Raw genomic sequence first — 18,232 nt, forward strand, 5'->3', positions numbered from 1 at the left:
CGGCTGATGAAGAGTTAGAGGAATTTATTTCTGGTGATAGAAATTCATTTCTCGCTATAATGTGGTTCGGATTCCACAATAACCTGTAGGTCCCGTTGCTAAGTAACCAACTGGTTCTTAGCCACGTAAAATAAGTCCAATCCTTCGGGCCAGCCCTAGGAGAGCTGTTAATCAGCTCAGTGGTCTGGTAAAACTAAGGTACACTTAATTTTGTGGCCCTTCTCCGGGTCCAGGGACGCTTAGGATAATAATCATAAGATGCTGAGCAATGAGCAAACAAACAAACAAACACACACACACACACAGAAAGGTTAGATTATTCAATGCGAAGGTGGCTTCAAACGGGAAGACCTAAGACCTAACAGGTCAAAAACAAGAATAACAACCCAAGGTCACCCAAGAACTCGAGGTCCGTTCCCGAAGCGACACTTTACAGACCGCGACAGCAACACCAAACATTTTGACGCCGATCCTCAAGATTCTGACGTCCGTATTTCAGATATTGACAGTAACGCTTAATAATTTGACAGCGACACTTCATATCCCGACAGTGACGCTCGAAGATTCGAACCAAAATATTTCAGAATCTGACAGTGGCGCTTCAAAACGCCGACAGCTATCATCCACGAGGCTGTAATTGCATCTTCTTGGGTTGATCGCAAGGAAAAGGCTTTAAAACCCAACATCTTGGCCCACAGCAACTGCAAGAGGTGCTAACACAAAAAGGCCCCTACTAAAGGTATGAACTAGCAAAACGCGGACTCCGCAAATCCCGACTGACATGATGAATGCCATACCTGACAGGGCACAAACCTCTTATCTCTTCAGGGATAAGAAGACCAGAGAAAAGAGGTACTGTGAAAGAGGAGAAATATTACTTAAAATAGGAGAAGGGGGATGAAAAGATTATAAGAGAGTACGGATGAAAATAGTAGACTTTGATACCGAGGAATAGCAAACTAAACATGTTGACACAATTATGTTTTGTCATTAGATACTTTATACCAGTTACATGCAGTATTATTATTATTACACAATGAAATTATGATTATTATTATTATTATTATTATTATTATTATTATTATTGGATATGAAAAAATTATCAGCTCGACAAGCACGTTTCCATACAACAGAATACCAGTTTGTTAACAACAGAATACCAGTTCGTTAAAAGCTGAAAATAAATAAATAAATAAATAAATAAAGGCGTAAGGTAAAATATGGTTAACATCAAAGAGCCACACTTAGCAGAGTCAATGTTTACATTTAGGCAAGAGACAACGCTAAATGACAACATGAATGAGTAGGTAATCGTAGACATAAAAAACATAAAGCGTAGGGGCGTCATGGTATTGCATTTTAAGCTACGAGGACGACAAAAGGCGCCTTTGGTTACTGTGTAAACATGGTCTACAATTGGAAGACGACAAGGTTTTATTAACTGTGCAAACACAACACGCGTTTACGAGGAGGTAGAGAACAGCAAAAGAACTGTGAGGTACTACGATAATCAAAAACTCTCTCTCTCTCTCTCTCTCTCTCTCTCTCTCTCTCTCTCTCTCTCTCTCGTTTCCTATTTATTTCACTGAAATGAATCAATGCTATTAGACAACAAGACACATCAACATCACTGACGATTGCTGACGTGCTTATTTGGAGGACCCGGATGCTTATAGTATTTGGAGAAGGTTAAGGAATAGATCTGATACGACTGGCAGTAATTATACCCAACTACGAGCTGTGGCTCAGTTTACATTTCGGCTGAAAATAAACATAACTTGACTAAGAAAGAACCCTTCCCGGTACGACTCAAGAACATAAATGAGGAGTCAACTCTCAAACTTGTACTTTTTTTGGTGCGGACTAAACAGTTCCACTTTGCTTATACAAGATAGCTTTGGCTCTTACTTTCCAAAAGAAAAGACAACCCTTGCAGCTGATGTATTTGACAGCAAGCAAAGCAATGAGATAATCAATATGCTTCATTCTTGCTTTAATGAAGCTAAACTGTTTACCTTAAGTTTTCGGTCCCGTGAATTTAAGATTACTTTACTTGACTTTGATGCTTTTGGAAATGTTAGCGATCTAAGTATTTCCCCTTTCTCTCTTGTGAAAGTGATTGATTACTTAGCTCCCAAGTCCACTGTTATTTTTGGCCAGATCGCATAAAAGGGGTTCTTTTTGCACATGTTTGAGACTGGTTATGTTTCTCTATTAGCTACACATGGCTGTGGTAGCTCTTGCCCTGAAAAATACTTCCCAATTTCCATAATTCACACTGCCTGAAGTTTTTGAACGTCTATTGATAAAGCGTCGAAAATGTAATCATTCGCAAGGGGTGGGGGTCCTTGTGGCGCCTCCTCTCAGTTCCCAGTGTCTTACAGAAATCCTGAGATTGTGGTCATGAAGTCTGCATGACCGGCCTTGACTTTAGCGCTCCGTTTGACTGTGTTAATCATAAGGCCCTCATTTTCGAAAATGATGAGAGATGGTGGAATATTTCTTCATATTATTATTAATTTTCTGTACTAAAAGATTGCGAAGATTAGTTCTTGATGAGCTCTAGTGTCTACAAGGAATGTTGTCTGGTGTTCCTTAGGGTAGTGTTCTTGGCTCATTATTTTTTTATCACACAGAACAATATGAGGTTTGGCCTTGGCAACTAACACATTGCTTATGCAGATGATACTACTGCCTTTGCATCTATCTCGGCTCCTGAGTATATACCTGTGGTTGCTGACTCTCTGAACTGAGATTTAGCTAAAATTAGTGCATGGTGCAAATTGTGGGGGATGAAGTTAAAACCCTAAAAATGGTAGTTAGTAGGTATAGGATATACGATGCCACTCACCAACACCCAGACATCTTCACTGACATGAACTCATATAAAACTATAAGTTTCATTCTTGGCTGCAAATTCAGTTTTGAGAACAATCCGGTCTATCTCATCCGCAACTGCACAACACATCCTATAGAAATTAAGTCTATCGAGATTCTTGGAGGCCTGTCAATCCTCAGGAAATCTTTTTATTCTTTTACTATATCATGTTTTGAATCTCTCTCCCCCTTTGGTCTTCAACAGCTGACTCACATCTCAGATTGTTGGACAAAAACTTCTTATCCCTGATCCTGGTGTTAATTTCTGGCACAGTCATTCAATTAGCTCATTGCGCAGGATGTATATAATTTTTCATAATTCTTATCAGAGAGCGAGAGAGAGAGAGATTGTCCAAGCTGTATGTAAGTTTTAATAAATCTTATCAGAGAGAGAGAGAGAGAGAGAGAGAGAGAGAGAGAGAGAGAGAGAGAGAGAGAGAGAGAGAGGGAGAGAGAGAGAGAGAGAGAGAGAGAGAGATTGCCCAAGCTTTATATAAGTTTTAATAAATCTTATGAGAGAGAGAGAGAGAGAGAGAGAGAGAGAGAGAGAGAGAGAGAGAGAGAGAGAGAGAGAGAGAGATTACCCAACCTTTATATAAGTTTTAATAAATCCTATCAGAGAGAGAGAGACAGACAGAGAGAGAGAGAGAGAGAGGGGGGGGGAAGGGGCGGTTAAAAGCGCTTGTCACTGCAGAAGGCACAAAAAAAAAAATCTGCAGCCTCTCCACAGATCTCACTTGACTAAGCACATATTGGAACTTGTGGGCGTACTGGTAGAAGTGACAGCGAACTGCAGGTTCCTCTTTCTCTCGATCTTAATTATTCTGTTCTCATCTCTAACAACAAGACTTACAAAACCCTCCTCTCTCTCTCTCTCTCTCTCTCTCTCTCAGTGTTTGGGTGCATGTTTGTCCATATCTACTTACCCATCTCAAGAGCAAATACCTTTAATATTTCTCTCTCGTTCAATCTACTCATCTATCCAGTCCAAATTCTTCAATCCTATCCCTTCAGAAAAACATATTACATACTTCCATCTAGGTTAACCTGTTTGTTTGGTTAACATCCTCCGAAAATATCGCTCTGTCAGTAATGAGATTCCGACGACAGATCACTCAAAGGGGGGAGGGGGAGAGCTTTTTTTAATTCGTCGTTAAATATCCCCCAACCCCTTGCAACAAATACTTACTAATGTATATGTAACAGGCCATGTTAAGCACAAGTCTGACAGTATAATTATCACACACCTCCAAGTTACGCTAATTCGGGCTCATGAAAGATTGTGCTTCTTTGAGTTTATTATTATTATTATTATTCAGCGGATGATGGAACAAGCATTGTTATTATGAACATGTAGCCACAACGGTATCCGTACCTATTTATCAGCCTACCAGTGCGTCAGTCTCTCTCCTTCTGCCCCCGATCTGCATATAGCAAACGCGGGTCCGTCCAGCCTCTACGCGTTTACTCCAGGTTGTAAGATCCGCCCGATAACCAAATCACGAAAGTAAACAAACATCCGGCTATATTTAGCAACACTAACATTATCTGTTTCCTGCTGAAGGCCAAACAAAACGAAACCGTAACATGACGGACTCAAATACCCATATCATCCCCACTTTCGATCCTCCTTGGCACCGTTTACTGCCACGAATTCTGCATGTTTGTTTGTTTGTTTTGGTTGGTGGCTTCTCTCTCTCTCTCTCTCTCTCTCTCTCTCTCTCTCTCTCTCTCTCTCTCTCTCTCTCCAAACGCACTTGACACATCTGCTCTTGTGTGGGTGTCGGGAGGTTCAGATTTGATTTTTAATCTCTAGCTTCGGTGGGAACTGCAGTTGTCAACTAAAGTCAAAGCATGTACGTGTACGTACAATTAAGTGTTACAGTAATAATCATGTTGCCCTCTATCTCTTCTCAGATAAAGTTCATGGAAGGAAGCGTTTGAGATCCGAAAAACAAGAGGTGGTGATGGAAGACGACACTAGAGGATCACTGGAGAAATTACAATATGTGGTTGCTGTTCACGCAATGATAATGATAATGCTGTATCACAACAATACGGGGTTTCTGCTCATGCAATACTGATAATAGAATAATGATAATGTATCACTCCTTTTGACACTGCACTGCCATTCGATGAGTTTATTTTGAGCAAACTCAGGGTCGAAACCCCCAGGTGAACATGCCTAACGGGTAAGAACTAAACCTAATGTTATTTTTGTACGCGCAATCACAGTTTTAATGCACAGACATCCCTTGTCTACAGCGTAACTGACCAATGCAACAGGACTAGCACACGAATCACAGACTACCGTCGTCGACGTTCACAGAAAGTCATGCCCGCAAAGACACTGAAAGAGTGAACAGCCAAATAAATTATTATTCTCATGCCACAGCACGATTCTGTATTGCATAAGAACATCGCAGAGGAATTTCATGAAAACTGGTATATTTTCGACTACAAAGTCGCATGGCCTACATGCAGTACCGATTATGATGAATGCGTGCACACACATTTTATATAATATATATATATATATATATATATATATATATATATATGTATATGTATATATATATATATATATGTGTGTGTGTGTGTGTGTGCATGCGTGTAAAATACTCGTGTAGGACACCAAACATTATACCGTCACATTCAAACTAAGGAAAACGTTAAGATTGATATATGATCAATTTTCAGTTTCATATACTTTCCCCTCCCCGCCCATAAAACCTTTCTTTCTACGAGAGAGAGAGAGAGAGAGAGAGAGAGAGAGAGAGAGAGAGAGAGAGAGAGTCCTTTATCGCCCCTTCAGTCGTCATATAAATAATAAAAACAGGAAAAGGAAAACAGAAGAGCTCGTGCCTAGACGCATGCGCGGTTCGTTTCAAGGGACATGATGGCCGTTGAATATTTAAACGCTAGGTCTATTCAGTACCCGTCAGTCTCTTTCTGTCCATCTCTCCTGACTCCATGCATGAGGGCTGAGCTATGCCCCTAAATGCTACCCCTGGCATCTCTCGTTAGCACTGGCAAATTACCCGGGCGGAATTAAGTAAAAAAAAAAAATCTCGCTGAGGCGTGAGACCACACGCAGACGAACGTATCAGATATCTATGGGAGATACGCATGGCGGTTTTCTTTATCATTTCCACCCATTTGCGTCCTAGTTTCTCTCTCTCTCTCTCTCTCTCTCTCTCTCTCTCTCTCTCTCTCTCTCAAGTATATATATATATATATATATATATATATATATATTATATGTGTATATATATGTATTTATATACATAATTAATTTATACACGGTATACATAAAATCTATGCGCATTTCTTGGGATAGCAAAATGGACTTGTGGCCAAAATTCCTATCCTGTATTGTCAACCCATTTTCGACACACAAACAAAAGCACCGACAATCTATTCCGCTGTTTTTAGACTAATATATCGGATTATTCTCCATTTCTGCCATTGGTAAAATTCGTAAAACCTCCGTACTCATCGACAACAACAATAATTCGCACCCTTGAGTAAACGTTCCCTTAAAAGACCTTCTTTAATATTTTCCTGCATTAATAAAATCTGAGGCCTCTTGCGGGGCTGAAAATAATTTTGGATACCAAAGAGCAATTTCATACATGCAAATGTTGTTCTGCATATACACGACATGACTGAAGGCAATCAAACATCTCTGCTCATGAATCAAGTTTAATTCAAGCATTTAACAGGACTCAAAACATCAACCTTGAGGTCCTATAGCTCAAGGTCGACCTTGGAATGATCAGGCTTCTCAGAGCTACCTTGAAGTTTGAAATTTCATCTGAAGCTCAACACACACAGAAAATTAATCAAGCAGAACTGAACTTCACCCAGCATCAACGATTAGGAATCAACGCACCTCCGCTTGTAGTCATTTCGTGCTTACGCTCCGAAGGGCATGCCATGTTAGCAGGAATGAATAGTTCCCCCTCCTATGACGTCAGTCCACTGATGACCTTGGGAAGCCCCTAATGAGCGGGGCATACGCATACCATGATGGGCTAATTGATCATTAACGTGTAATTAAAAACCGTTACATCTCCCACTGGTGATATGCCAACGAAAGCCCATTTCCGCATCCGGCTGGGTCGCATATGAGGGCAGCGACTGTCACGGGGATGATGAATTTGAATTCCTCTTAAATCCAAGTAACTTTCGCCTCATTTCGTTCATTTATATTCACTCCTGACTGCCCTACTAACACCGTTTCAACTGGCGTTATGACTTTCATTCCCAACGTTCGTTTTATTTGTCAAAACTTTAAAACATAGACCTTTCCCTGACTTGAATCTTGCTGAACTTAGGAGTCCTTTGAAGTGGCTACTCTAAATATCTTTTCCGTCACTGTTTTCCAAAAGCAGCACCGTTCAACTACAAATAACCAAATGCTAAAATGTGAGAGAAAATGAAAGAAGACAAAACTTTGCCCAATCAATGACTACTATACCTATTCCGTCGAATTCATATAATGGAACTAAAATTTAGATGCATATATATATATATATATATATATATATATATATATATATATATATATATATATATATATATATATATATATATATATATATATATATACAAGGTTTGTTTCACACTATATACATACATACATACATATATATATACACACACACACACGACTTATGTTTCATGCACAAGGATTTACGGTGCAGCCACAACCGATAATTTCAGCATAATCCTGTAAATTGTTTGAAACTTCCAAGTGGTTGGAATATACCACTGAGAGGCAATGCAATTTTGTGTATGTTTCAGTTACATGAAATCTGAGACTGAGGGTTCAAACATTTATCAGAAATTAAATAAAAGGCGCTTTAATTCATTTCAACCTGCCGAAACTCGCCAAAGATTTTCCAATAAATAACTCAAACTAAGGACTCCAAGTCTATAATATGACGAACAGCTGCAGTGGTTTTTTTTCCTTTTCTTTTCTTTTCTTATTGACAGCTGACGGGATTTCGAAGATTCAACCCGTTGACAACCTTCTGACACCGGCCTCATGTTCGTTTTCCTTTCCCAGTCCTCCGTAATCCCAATAATCTCTGTTTTAATTTCTTGCATTCTTGTGAATCCTCCTCTTCCTTCTATAACAGGCTACATGAGTAACTACAGTAACTCCACGATGACAACTAGGATTCTAGTACCAACAGACCCACAACACGTTTAAGCATATATACACACTCGCGCGCAGATATCACACACACACAAACACAAACACACTATATATATATATATATATATATATATATATATATATATATATATATATATATATATATATATATATATATATATATATATATATATATATATATATATATATATATATATATATATATATAAAATATATATATATATATATGTGTGTGTATATACATTATATATATATATATATATATATATATATATATATATATATATATATATATGTGTGTGTGTGTGTGTGTGTGTGTGTGTGTATGCATATATATATATAAAAGACAAAATCATTTAAGGAAAGAGAACAATGGAGTACTGCACGGCCTTTCGACTTCTTGTCCTTTACTTAATCTGCTAAGTAAAGGACAAGAAGGCGAAAGGCCTTGCAGTACTCCACTGTTTCTCTTTCCTTCGTGGATTTTGTCTTTATTTATATATTCATCACGTTCCGTATTTTCGTGATTCAATTATACATATTTATATGTATATATGTATACAGTATATATAATATATATGTGTGTGTAATGTGGATATATAAATAAATATATATATATATATATATATATATATATATATATATATATATATATATATATATATATATATATATATATATATATATATATATATATATATATATATATATATATATATTTATATATAATATATATATATATCATTGTGAGTATTATAGGTTACAAAATGCATGAAATCAAAGTAAATCGACAAAATGAAATCAACCAAATACCAAATGCCAAATAAAAAAAAAATAGTCAACAAAAACAAAAGAATATTCGAAGCATTTTCCCATGTTTTCCAAAAGAGTTCCAGATTTAACCGAAAATGCTGTAAAACAAAAGTCAAAATATCTGTTATCCGTTGCAGCCAAAAGTCTCGTGTTGTTGGGCGTAGCCGAACATTGCAAGGATATCGAGAAGTTTAGAGGTCAGCGTTGCTATTACGAATGCATGTGTATATCTGGAAAAAGCGGATCAACAGATTATATATGTATGTATAATGTATGGGTATATACCGTATATATATGTCTGTGTATACATGTACATATATATATATACTATATATATTTACATATATATTTATACACATATTTCTATTTATATACATACAGTGCATACAGGTGTGTACTGTGCGTGCAGCCGTTATGCTGGCGTCTGCAAGCATATCCGTCTGTCTGGCCATAAATCCATACACCTACGTGCGATTACTGTATGCGAAGCCCCTGGTGAAGGCCAACAGGTCGAGTATCCCAAAAGCTCTTATCTAAACCAAGACGTTAACAAACTAGACGGGGTAGGAAAACACACTGGGAACTAACCCGAAAGGCAGAGTAAGAACCACCAATTAAAACATTAAAGAAATCAGTGAAACTGACGGAGAGAGAGAGAGAGAGAGAGAGAGAGAGAGAGAGAGAGAGAGAGAGAGAGAGAGAGAGGCCAAAAGAGTAATGCAGCTGTTACCCATCATCACAGAGTAGGGAGTGTCATTCCTCCAAGTCAACGATGACTGCCCAAAACAATAATTTACATGCAGAGGCAGGGAGCATACCTGATGACAGGCAGAAAGAACGGCCTAGAGAAGAACGGCGGGTCGTTTATTTGATGAATTTCCTTTGGAACTTCTTCTATCGAGAAGCGAGGCATCTCTATATTCATACTTTTTTCTACGTAGTTCACCCTTATCTATAGCCCCGTGCATTCTTGCACTTCTTGATTGTTATGGACTTCTTAGCAGTATCTCTTTCCTCCTTTCCCCTAACACCAACGAATTATAAACTCTCTTCTCCCGCCTAAAGTCGTTCATTCTTTCCACATGACTGAACCATCTCAAAATACTGATCCATCTTTTCACCCACAGCAACCTTTTTACAACTCCTGCATACGTCCACATTTTGTCAACCTATCCGTGATCCAGAAATACAGTGACTGTACCACTATGCATAGCAGTGGTAATGCTATCATTTTTCCTTGCTCCAGAGCCCTACGGATGTTAAAGGTTTGACTGTCATTGGCCTAAAGAGAGGAGGCTCATCTGCAATTCTGGGGGCATATTCTCCCACCAAGGGATCCACCACCCTTAATTGTTTTATCCTCTGTCTCAATCTGTCAGCCTTGATTGGGAACTTAACTTGGTTTTCTGGGTGGTGAGTTAGCTTCTAACCAATGAAACACAAGGATCAACACAGGCAAAAAAAAATATATATATATATATACATATATATATGTAAATATATATGCATACAATATATATATATATATATATACATATATATATATATATATATATACATATATATATATATATATATATATATATATATATATATATATATATATATATATATATATATATATATGTACATATATATCATAATGATCATCTTCACCAAGCGAAGACATAATCATCCCTTCAAACGGCCGGAGAAAAGAGAGAGAGAGAGAGAGAGAAAAAAAACATCAGATTACATCTCGGAAATCCATCCATCCCACCTGTCCGTATAACCCGCCCGACCGTGCGGACGGTAAACCTTTCACGCACACGCACCCATGTCCCTGGCGCGTATATCTGGTGGACATTTCTCGTCTAATCTCGTGGCGATCAGGATCACACACAGCGGTATGTAGAACATCCAACATACGGTTGTATCTCGCAGCTTATCAAAGTCTTTCGGGATCGCATACCGTTACGTGTGGCTACTGACTACCAAGGTCCGAAGAAAAGCTACTACAACGACCCGAGTCTGGGTCGAAGCCTCTTTCACCGCCTTGAAACGTGGATGGACTTAACGATGAGAAGAAGCGGGGAGGTTGAATTATGTAATTAACAATTAGCGAGACGCTAGTTCGTGGCAATTTCTCCCAAATGTGGGAAATGCTACATGTGTATCTCCTGTGGATGAGAGTCCTATGACCTGTGATCAGAAAAGCGAGAGAGAGAGAGAGAGAGAGAGAGAGAGAGAGAGAAATTAGAGTCCTGTGATCTGTGATAGGAGTAGCAAGAGAGAGAGAGAGAGAGAGAGAGAGAGAGAGAGAGAGAGAGAAATTAGAGTCCTGTGATCTGTGACAGGAAAAAGAAGAGAGAGAGAGAGAGAGAGAGAGAGAGAGAGAGAGAGAGAGAGAGAGAGAGAGAGAGAGAGAGAGATTAGAGTCCTGTGATCTGTGATAGAAGCAGCAAGAGAGAGAGAGAGAGAAATTAGCGCCCTCTGCTCTGATCTGTGATAGGAAAAGCAAGAGAGAGAGAGCGAGAGAGAGAGCGAGAGAGAGAAATTAGAGTCCTGTGATCTGTGATAGGAGTAGCAAGAGAGAGAGAGAGAGAGAGAGAGAGAGAGAGAGAGAGAGAGAGAGAGAGAGAGAGAAATTAGAGTCCTGTAATCTGTGATAGGAAAAGCAAGAAAGAGAGAGAGAGAAATTAGCGTCCTGTGATCTGTGATAGGAAAAGAGAGAGAGAGAGAGAGAGAGAGAGAGAGAGAGAGAGAGAGAGAGAGAGAGAGAGAGAGAGAGAAATTACAGCCCTGTGCTCTGTGATAGGAAAAGCAAGAAAGAGAGAGAGAGAGAGAGAGAGAGAGAGAGAGAGAGAGAGAGAGAGAGAGAGAGAGAGAGAGAGAGAGAGAGAGAGAGAAAGTGGCCTATGTGTGTGTGTGTTTTTGGTACAATTTGATCAGGGGCAAACTCGCTTAATTAACAGACTGAATAGTTGTCTTTGTGCAACAACTGCACCAAAGCTTGCCGAGGCGGTCCTTCCCCAAGCAACGAAATTGCAAGAGTACGACGGGGCACCTGTTCGTGCATCTCAAAGTAGTTTCAACGCAAATCTAAATGCTGTAGAAATGTTTTTCTCCGTTTAACCTAAGACTATAATCTTCAATGATAACCCTCATTTTCATCAAGGAGGTTTAACCTTTTACTCCTCTAAAACATTACTTTGTGCACACACATGCAAGTTATAAGCGTTTATCCGTGTACTTCTTACAAGTGAAGCCCACTGTAGCGTGTATGAATGTGTATGTGTATATACAGTATGTATATATATATATATATATATATATATATATATATATATATATATATATATATATATATATATGTATGTATGTATGTAAATGTATGTATGTATGTATGTATGTATGTATACATGTATATATATAAAATATATATATTATATATATACATATGTATATATATATATATATATATATATATATATATATATATATATATATATATATATATATATATATATTGGGGTGTGACTGGTAGCATTCTCAGCTGCCAAGCAACTCGTCCCAGGTTCAACTACTTGACAAGTACAGGTGGATGGACACACTTATAAGAGAGCATAAGCCTGCTGACCTAGAAGTTGAATTAGACCTGACAGCTAGACAACTCAAGTGGTCACAACTGAAAATAAAAAAGGGCATGGGGCTAGCACGCTCATCCCAAAAGACTTGTTCAGACAGGAGGGTTATAATCTCTGGTGCCATCCCCTCTAAGGGGAAACGCAGTGTGAAGGTAAAAGACATGGGGCCTCCAGCTGTGGCATATTCCTATGTATGACCTTGACTTAATTGCAGTCGGGTTTGGTAACGGAGTACCAGACGCGCGCGCACACACACACACATGTGTATAAATATATGGTCACATATGCTGTTTGGTACACACACACTCTCAAATGAACATATCTCACTACACACACACACACACACAGAGAGAGAGAGAGAGAGAGAGAGAGAGAGAGAGAGAGAGAGAGAGAGGGAATGGCCATACATTTTTGCCCATGAGCCCCGTACTGCAATATGTCGTTAATAATGTTTTAAAAATTATTTTGCAACGAAATCTTTTTTTTTTATTAAAGTGCCAGTAAATGTAGTGGTTTAATTTTACTGACCTATTACAGTTTTATTCCCATGTTTGGATCTGAATAGGGCTTACAATACTGCTAAGGGAAGCAGAGAACAATAATAAATCATTCTGACTTAAATTTGAAAAATTCTACGGCATTGCAGATCACGATTTCAAGTTATTTCTGGAGGCCGGATTTTGATGGCAGACATAAAAGTCAAAATAACAGAATTTTGGAATATCTTTTAAACCCTGTGTGCCCTAAGACAGCAGAAACAACTTTCCTATGAAAACACATAAAAATGCATCCTAATCAATAAACATGTTCCGTGCTTTCCCTGAGGACTGATACGCCAAATTATTTAACGAAGAATTAAGAAATGCTTAGTACTAAGAGCTTCGTGCACTGAACAGCACCCTTGCAAAGGGGGAAGGGGGAAGTGGGAGGGAGGGGGAGGGGTGAGGGGGAAGGGGAGATACTGAGGCGTTACTTACGATCAACAACACGAGCTAAACAGCCATTTACATTCAGAGCTCGGAAAAACAAAACAAACAATAAAATATACAAGCAGTTTAATCAGGGACTTCCATGTTATTGTTACTGTAAAAACAACGCGGCATTCTCCAGAGTGTTCTTGGTGCCCAGTTTTAACAATAGGCACTAAGTGTCTCGGGGTTAAAAGCTGTTAAACAATTGATGCGGACTCATCCATGCTTAAACGCTAGCCAATTCGAACCAGGAGCCACCTCCCGATCGTCCTTTGGAACATTTCAGCGGGTAAAACGTTAAAAATAAAACAAATAGCTGTGTAATGCTGAACAGTACGAAGCTCACTGGACTTACATCAGTTACTTAGTTTAGGAAAGCCACGGCAATATTTAGACTCGAATTCTACACGCACACACTCACATAGGTCTACACCTATTTAGATTTCCTAATTCATCTTACAATTTGCTTGAATGATTATTTCTTGTTCAACTGCTATACTAACAATAAGTAAAAAGGGCAACCCAAAGAGATGAATAATTAATAATAATAATAATAATAATAATAATAATAATAATAATAATAATAATAATAATAATAATATACCGCCACTGTCAATTTTAATAATATTTTAAAAGTACGGTAACTAGAAGTCATGCTTTTACATTTTAGAATCTTCAGTTCTTAAAATAACCCAAGGCATTTAACCTATACAGTTTTTGGCATGAGAGCACTTTTGAAACTGGTTTCACTTTTTCAACACTTACAGCTTCATATTGTCCACTTGAAAGTTATTTACTACAACTAATATCACTATTAGTAACATTATCATGTTCTGGTGGAGCACTTATCCTAAGGATTATTATTGAAAAGCAGGAATTAGTTTGTGAGATAAGGGCCCTTTCTGAAGAAAATTTGGTGATGAAATGTCAAGCTAAACAGTACGTGCTAGAGTCGGTAGAGCTGTGGATTAGTACTCGGGCACCCGCTAGGCCCGAGTTCGAGTCTCCGACCGGCTGATGAAGAGTTGGAGGAATTTATTTCTGGTGATAGAAATTCATATCTCGCTATAATGTGGTTCGGATTCCACAATAAGCTGTAGGTCCCGTTGCTAAGTAACCAATTGGTTCTTAGCCACGTAAAATAAGTCTAATCCTTCGGGCCACCCCTAGAAGAGCTGTTAATCAGCTCAGTGGTCTGGTAAAACTAAGGTATACTTAACTTTCCAAAATGAACGATTAGTACCAGTATACAGAACAAGGCGCGAACACTCTCCAAGGCATTGGAATCGATTGTTTGTCTTGCTCTGGTAAACGACAGAACAAGATAAACAATTGTTAAAAGTGAATGACAAGGTAGCTTATAGACCGTAGACTACGAAGAGTAGGCTACAATGAGTTTTAAAAACTTTGGTCTTAAACCCAGATAAATGAGACGAGTTGAGTATATGTTAACCTCTCGGCTTGCATAAGAAAAAAGCATAGATGACGAAGCATATAAACACGTCTGCTAATACCACTGGTCTCTCGATCAGTGTGGCTGAGAAACTCTAGGTCTTCGTACTGAAGTGGTTATCCACCAGTGCCAGGTAACAATGAGACAAGAAAAGACACGGGTGATCAAGCTGACGGTAAACTATCAGATACGTGGTGCCTTACCCGGAAGGAGACGCCTACAGTAACCCTGCGCATCAGCAGTTTTCTCATGCAAGCGCAGATCTAGTTCACAAATCATGCAGCGAAGTGTGGAAACGCAACTAGGTAACATGCATCAGCTACAACGCTCGATAATAACTGAAAACGTTCAAGCCTGTTAATGTACGCCGAGCTCATAACAAATTTGGATCTTAGAACACTAGTTTAGTTGTTTTTAAGAAATTAAACATTGTACAGTATTTACAAAACCCATTAAACCTAAAATATATATGTAACCTTCTCTACCGTTCATTTACTTCTGTAGTACACTAAATGGATTCGGCAACAAGGGGAGAAGATGAACAAAAAGCTAAACGATATGAGAGAGAGAGAGAGAGAGAGAGAGAGAGAGAGAGAGAGAGAGAGAGAGAGAGAGAGAGAGAGAACCTTCCACTTGCCACACTATTTAGTTTTTTCTCTTTATTGCTTAGACCTTACCCTGTGAAATTCTCCCGCATATCCTTAACATCTACAGAGTCAAGTGCTAGGTGAATAATTTTCAGTACGGTTGAAGTCCAACCACTTCATAAGTAACAAAAACAAATGTTGATTTAGGCAGTTCTGCAAGCCTAGTCCATGAGCATTCAAAACATGCATAATAATTGGGGTGTTGGTGAGGGTCAGGAGAGCTGACTTCTGGCAAGTAAAGTTAGGTATGTTTAGATTAGGTTAAGTTAAATTAAGGTTAAGCCGAATTCAGCAGAGTAACCCTAGTGCAGGTATGATTATGCTGAACAGGTAAGCTAGACTAAGTATGTTTCAGTTTGGTAAGGTCAGAGCACATATGACTAGGTTAAATAATGTTGCCTATGCTATGGAAATATAAGAGCTTAAATAATTTCTATGGAAAAATGACAGCTTAAATAATTAAGGTTATTTTAGGTAAGATAAGATTAACTTCGCATATTGCACAGTGCCAGATGCGTGGATAATTTTCCTCCTCTTAGGCCTATGTTCGAGTTCCCCAATAACCTATCAGTCTGCACTGGAATTAAATATACCTCAGTAGTGAATAAAAAAAAAAGCTTCCAAGATGATTCTTAAAAACAATTATTTATCGAGACCGAGCTTTACCGAACATTCAGACAATGAATACTGACGTGACCGGTAAAGCAGTAGGTCTAACCGGTTGGCCTAACGAATGTATGAAATTGTTACTTTCCCTTACATGCTCTATACGGCTTATAAAAATACATTGATGTGGTGTTCAGGGGGCGTCCTTTCTTTGCAATATCATATTTTCATAAGGCTATTTTGGTATTCAAATTCTTGGCTTAGGCTTAAGTGGTAACATACAACTTCAGAGACTATTAACCTAGGCCTACAATGCATTCTAACACAGGCATGGTGGAAATGGCTAGTTATACGTTCCCTCTGGATAAAACGGCGCAAAATGATATGAGGAACTAAAGCTGACACTTGACTACAGCTATTAAAAGTATCAAGAGCTGTCATTTGAGATAAAAGTACCTAAAATGCTCCTACATATCTCCCCCTTATCTTATCAACGAGCATCATCTCACGCTCCTTCCGGGTACAATGTTTATTTAAACACGGAAAACAATATGTGTCACCTTTGCAAAAAAAAGTAAATATGTTAGAAAATAAGTAAAACTAAAGTTCATGACACATACCTTTGGTTAACAAGGCCGGTTTTAGATGTCAACAGCTGTAACTAGGTCTAGGGCCACGTGACTCTGGATATTCTCAGTTTTATAAACTTCTAAATTCAACTTTGACAATTTATCACACCAGTTGCATTACCTGCGTATGATTTCTTTACATAAAGCTTTCTAGCACTTTTACGAAGTTATTTTCACAAAAGTGAAGAAACATGGTTTCGTATTTTGTTGACATAAACATTCGATATAGTGAGAGACCATATACGAAGTCCGGAGTTCAGAGCACTTCACGAACACCTCCAATCAGCTCAAAGAGTTGAGCTATACTGAGCGGTCGCTCGGCATCGGCGCTCTTTTCATGGCTCTTCTTTCTGTCCTGACTTGAAACTGTTGCTCTCTCGCCAACCAGCTGGTTGATCTTATCAACACATTTTTTTCCTTTTTTCTCTTTCTTTAAATGAAGGTTCAAGCATTTTTGTCACCTAAGTGACCACATTTCGAATGACTAAAAAAATAGATGAGTAGGCGCAAGCTGGTAGAGGATTTACAAACCGGTACTGTATTTTGAATTCTCAGCTGTCAGGTGGCATGAAATTAAAAAAAAAAAAAAGACCTTACAGTCTGATACATATAACAGTAAATAACAATAAAGTGAATATGTCCCTCATTCATAATTTATTCTTGAAAACATAGAATGCAAAAGCTGGGAACTGTAGAGTAGTTTCCAACCAGAAATAGATTAGGCGAATAGGAAGGAAAGCAACCGAAGAATGCAGTAGGCCAAGTGTTTATCTTCAGTAATTCTCTTCCGAAGTTCATTCCCATTTAATAGCTAGTACTCTAGTCTTGTACATCTTTATTTCACGAGTAAATAAGAAAAAAGTGCTCAGGAATTTTTGCAATTCACTGGTGTAATTTCTGAGAAAGTGAAGAAAGACTTATTTCAACGTTGTGGCCTAATTTACTCAGAGTAACATCGCAAAGAGAGTGTTCGCTAGAGAATGCGTGTAAGACAAGCCAGTATTATCTATTGACATTTCAGTTTCCTGAAAATGTCAAAATCTAGAAGCCACTGTTCGTTTTGATTGATGTTTCCTGTTCGCTTTCGATGGTGAGAATTGCTTATCTGTGATGTTTCTGAGTTTTATCAATATTTTTTACTCTCTCTCTCTCTCTCTCTCTCTCTCTCTCTCTCTCTCTCTCTCTCTCCTCTCTCTCTCTCCCCTAAGGGTGGTTACCTTGGAGAGAAGAGGCAACTATCACTGCCACAACCGCACATGAACTGTTGAATCATGGATGAGCCCCTGTGCAGCAAACTTCCACATTAACCACTCCCTACACCTACACAGAACGCTCATCAGCAACACGTTGAGCCCTTATTCACACAATGCACCATTATCCATTATCTTGCACATACTTTCGCTTCCTGTAGTCCCTCCTTGT

At 38.4% G+C, this 18,232-nt stretch overlaps 1 protein-coding gene across 4 annotated transcripts in view; it reads right to left on the reverse strand.

Annotated features, from left to right (window-relative positions):
* The window catches only part of LOC136853642 (inter-alpha-trypsin inhibitor heavy chain H2-like), a 245,366-nt gene extending 228,185 nt beyond the window's left edge, over positions 1–17,181 (reverse strand). Inside the window, exon 1 of one of the 4 annotated variants that reach the window (XM_067129473.1) lies at positions 16,802–17,181. The gene's annotated coding sequence lies outside the window, so the exon portion shown is untranslated. The remainder of the gene's footprint in view (positions 1–16,801) is intronic. The other 3 variants (XM_067129477.1, XM_067129476.1, XM_067129479.1) reach the window with 3 other exon arrangements.
* Between the last annotated feature and the right edge of the window lie 1,051 nt (positions 17,182–18,232).

The sequence above is a fragment of the Macrobrachium rosenbergii genome, chromosome 27, assembly GCF_040412425.1.
Source record: "Macrobrachium rosenbergii isolate ZJJX-2024 chromosome 27, ASM4041242v1, whole genome shotgun sequence".
NCBI classification, from domain to species: domain Eukaryota; kingdom Metazoa; phylum Arthropoda; class Malacostraca; order Decapoda; family Palaemonidae; genus Macrobrachium; species Macrobrachium rosenbergii.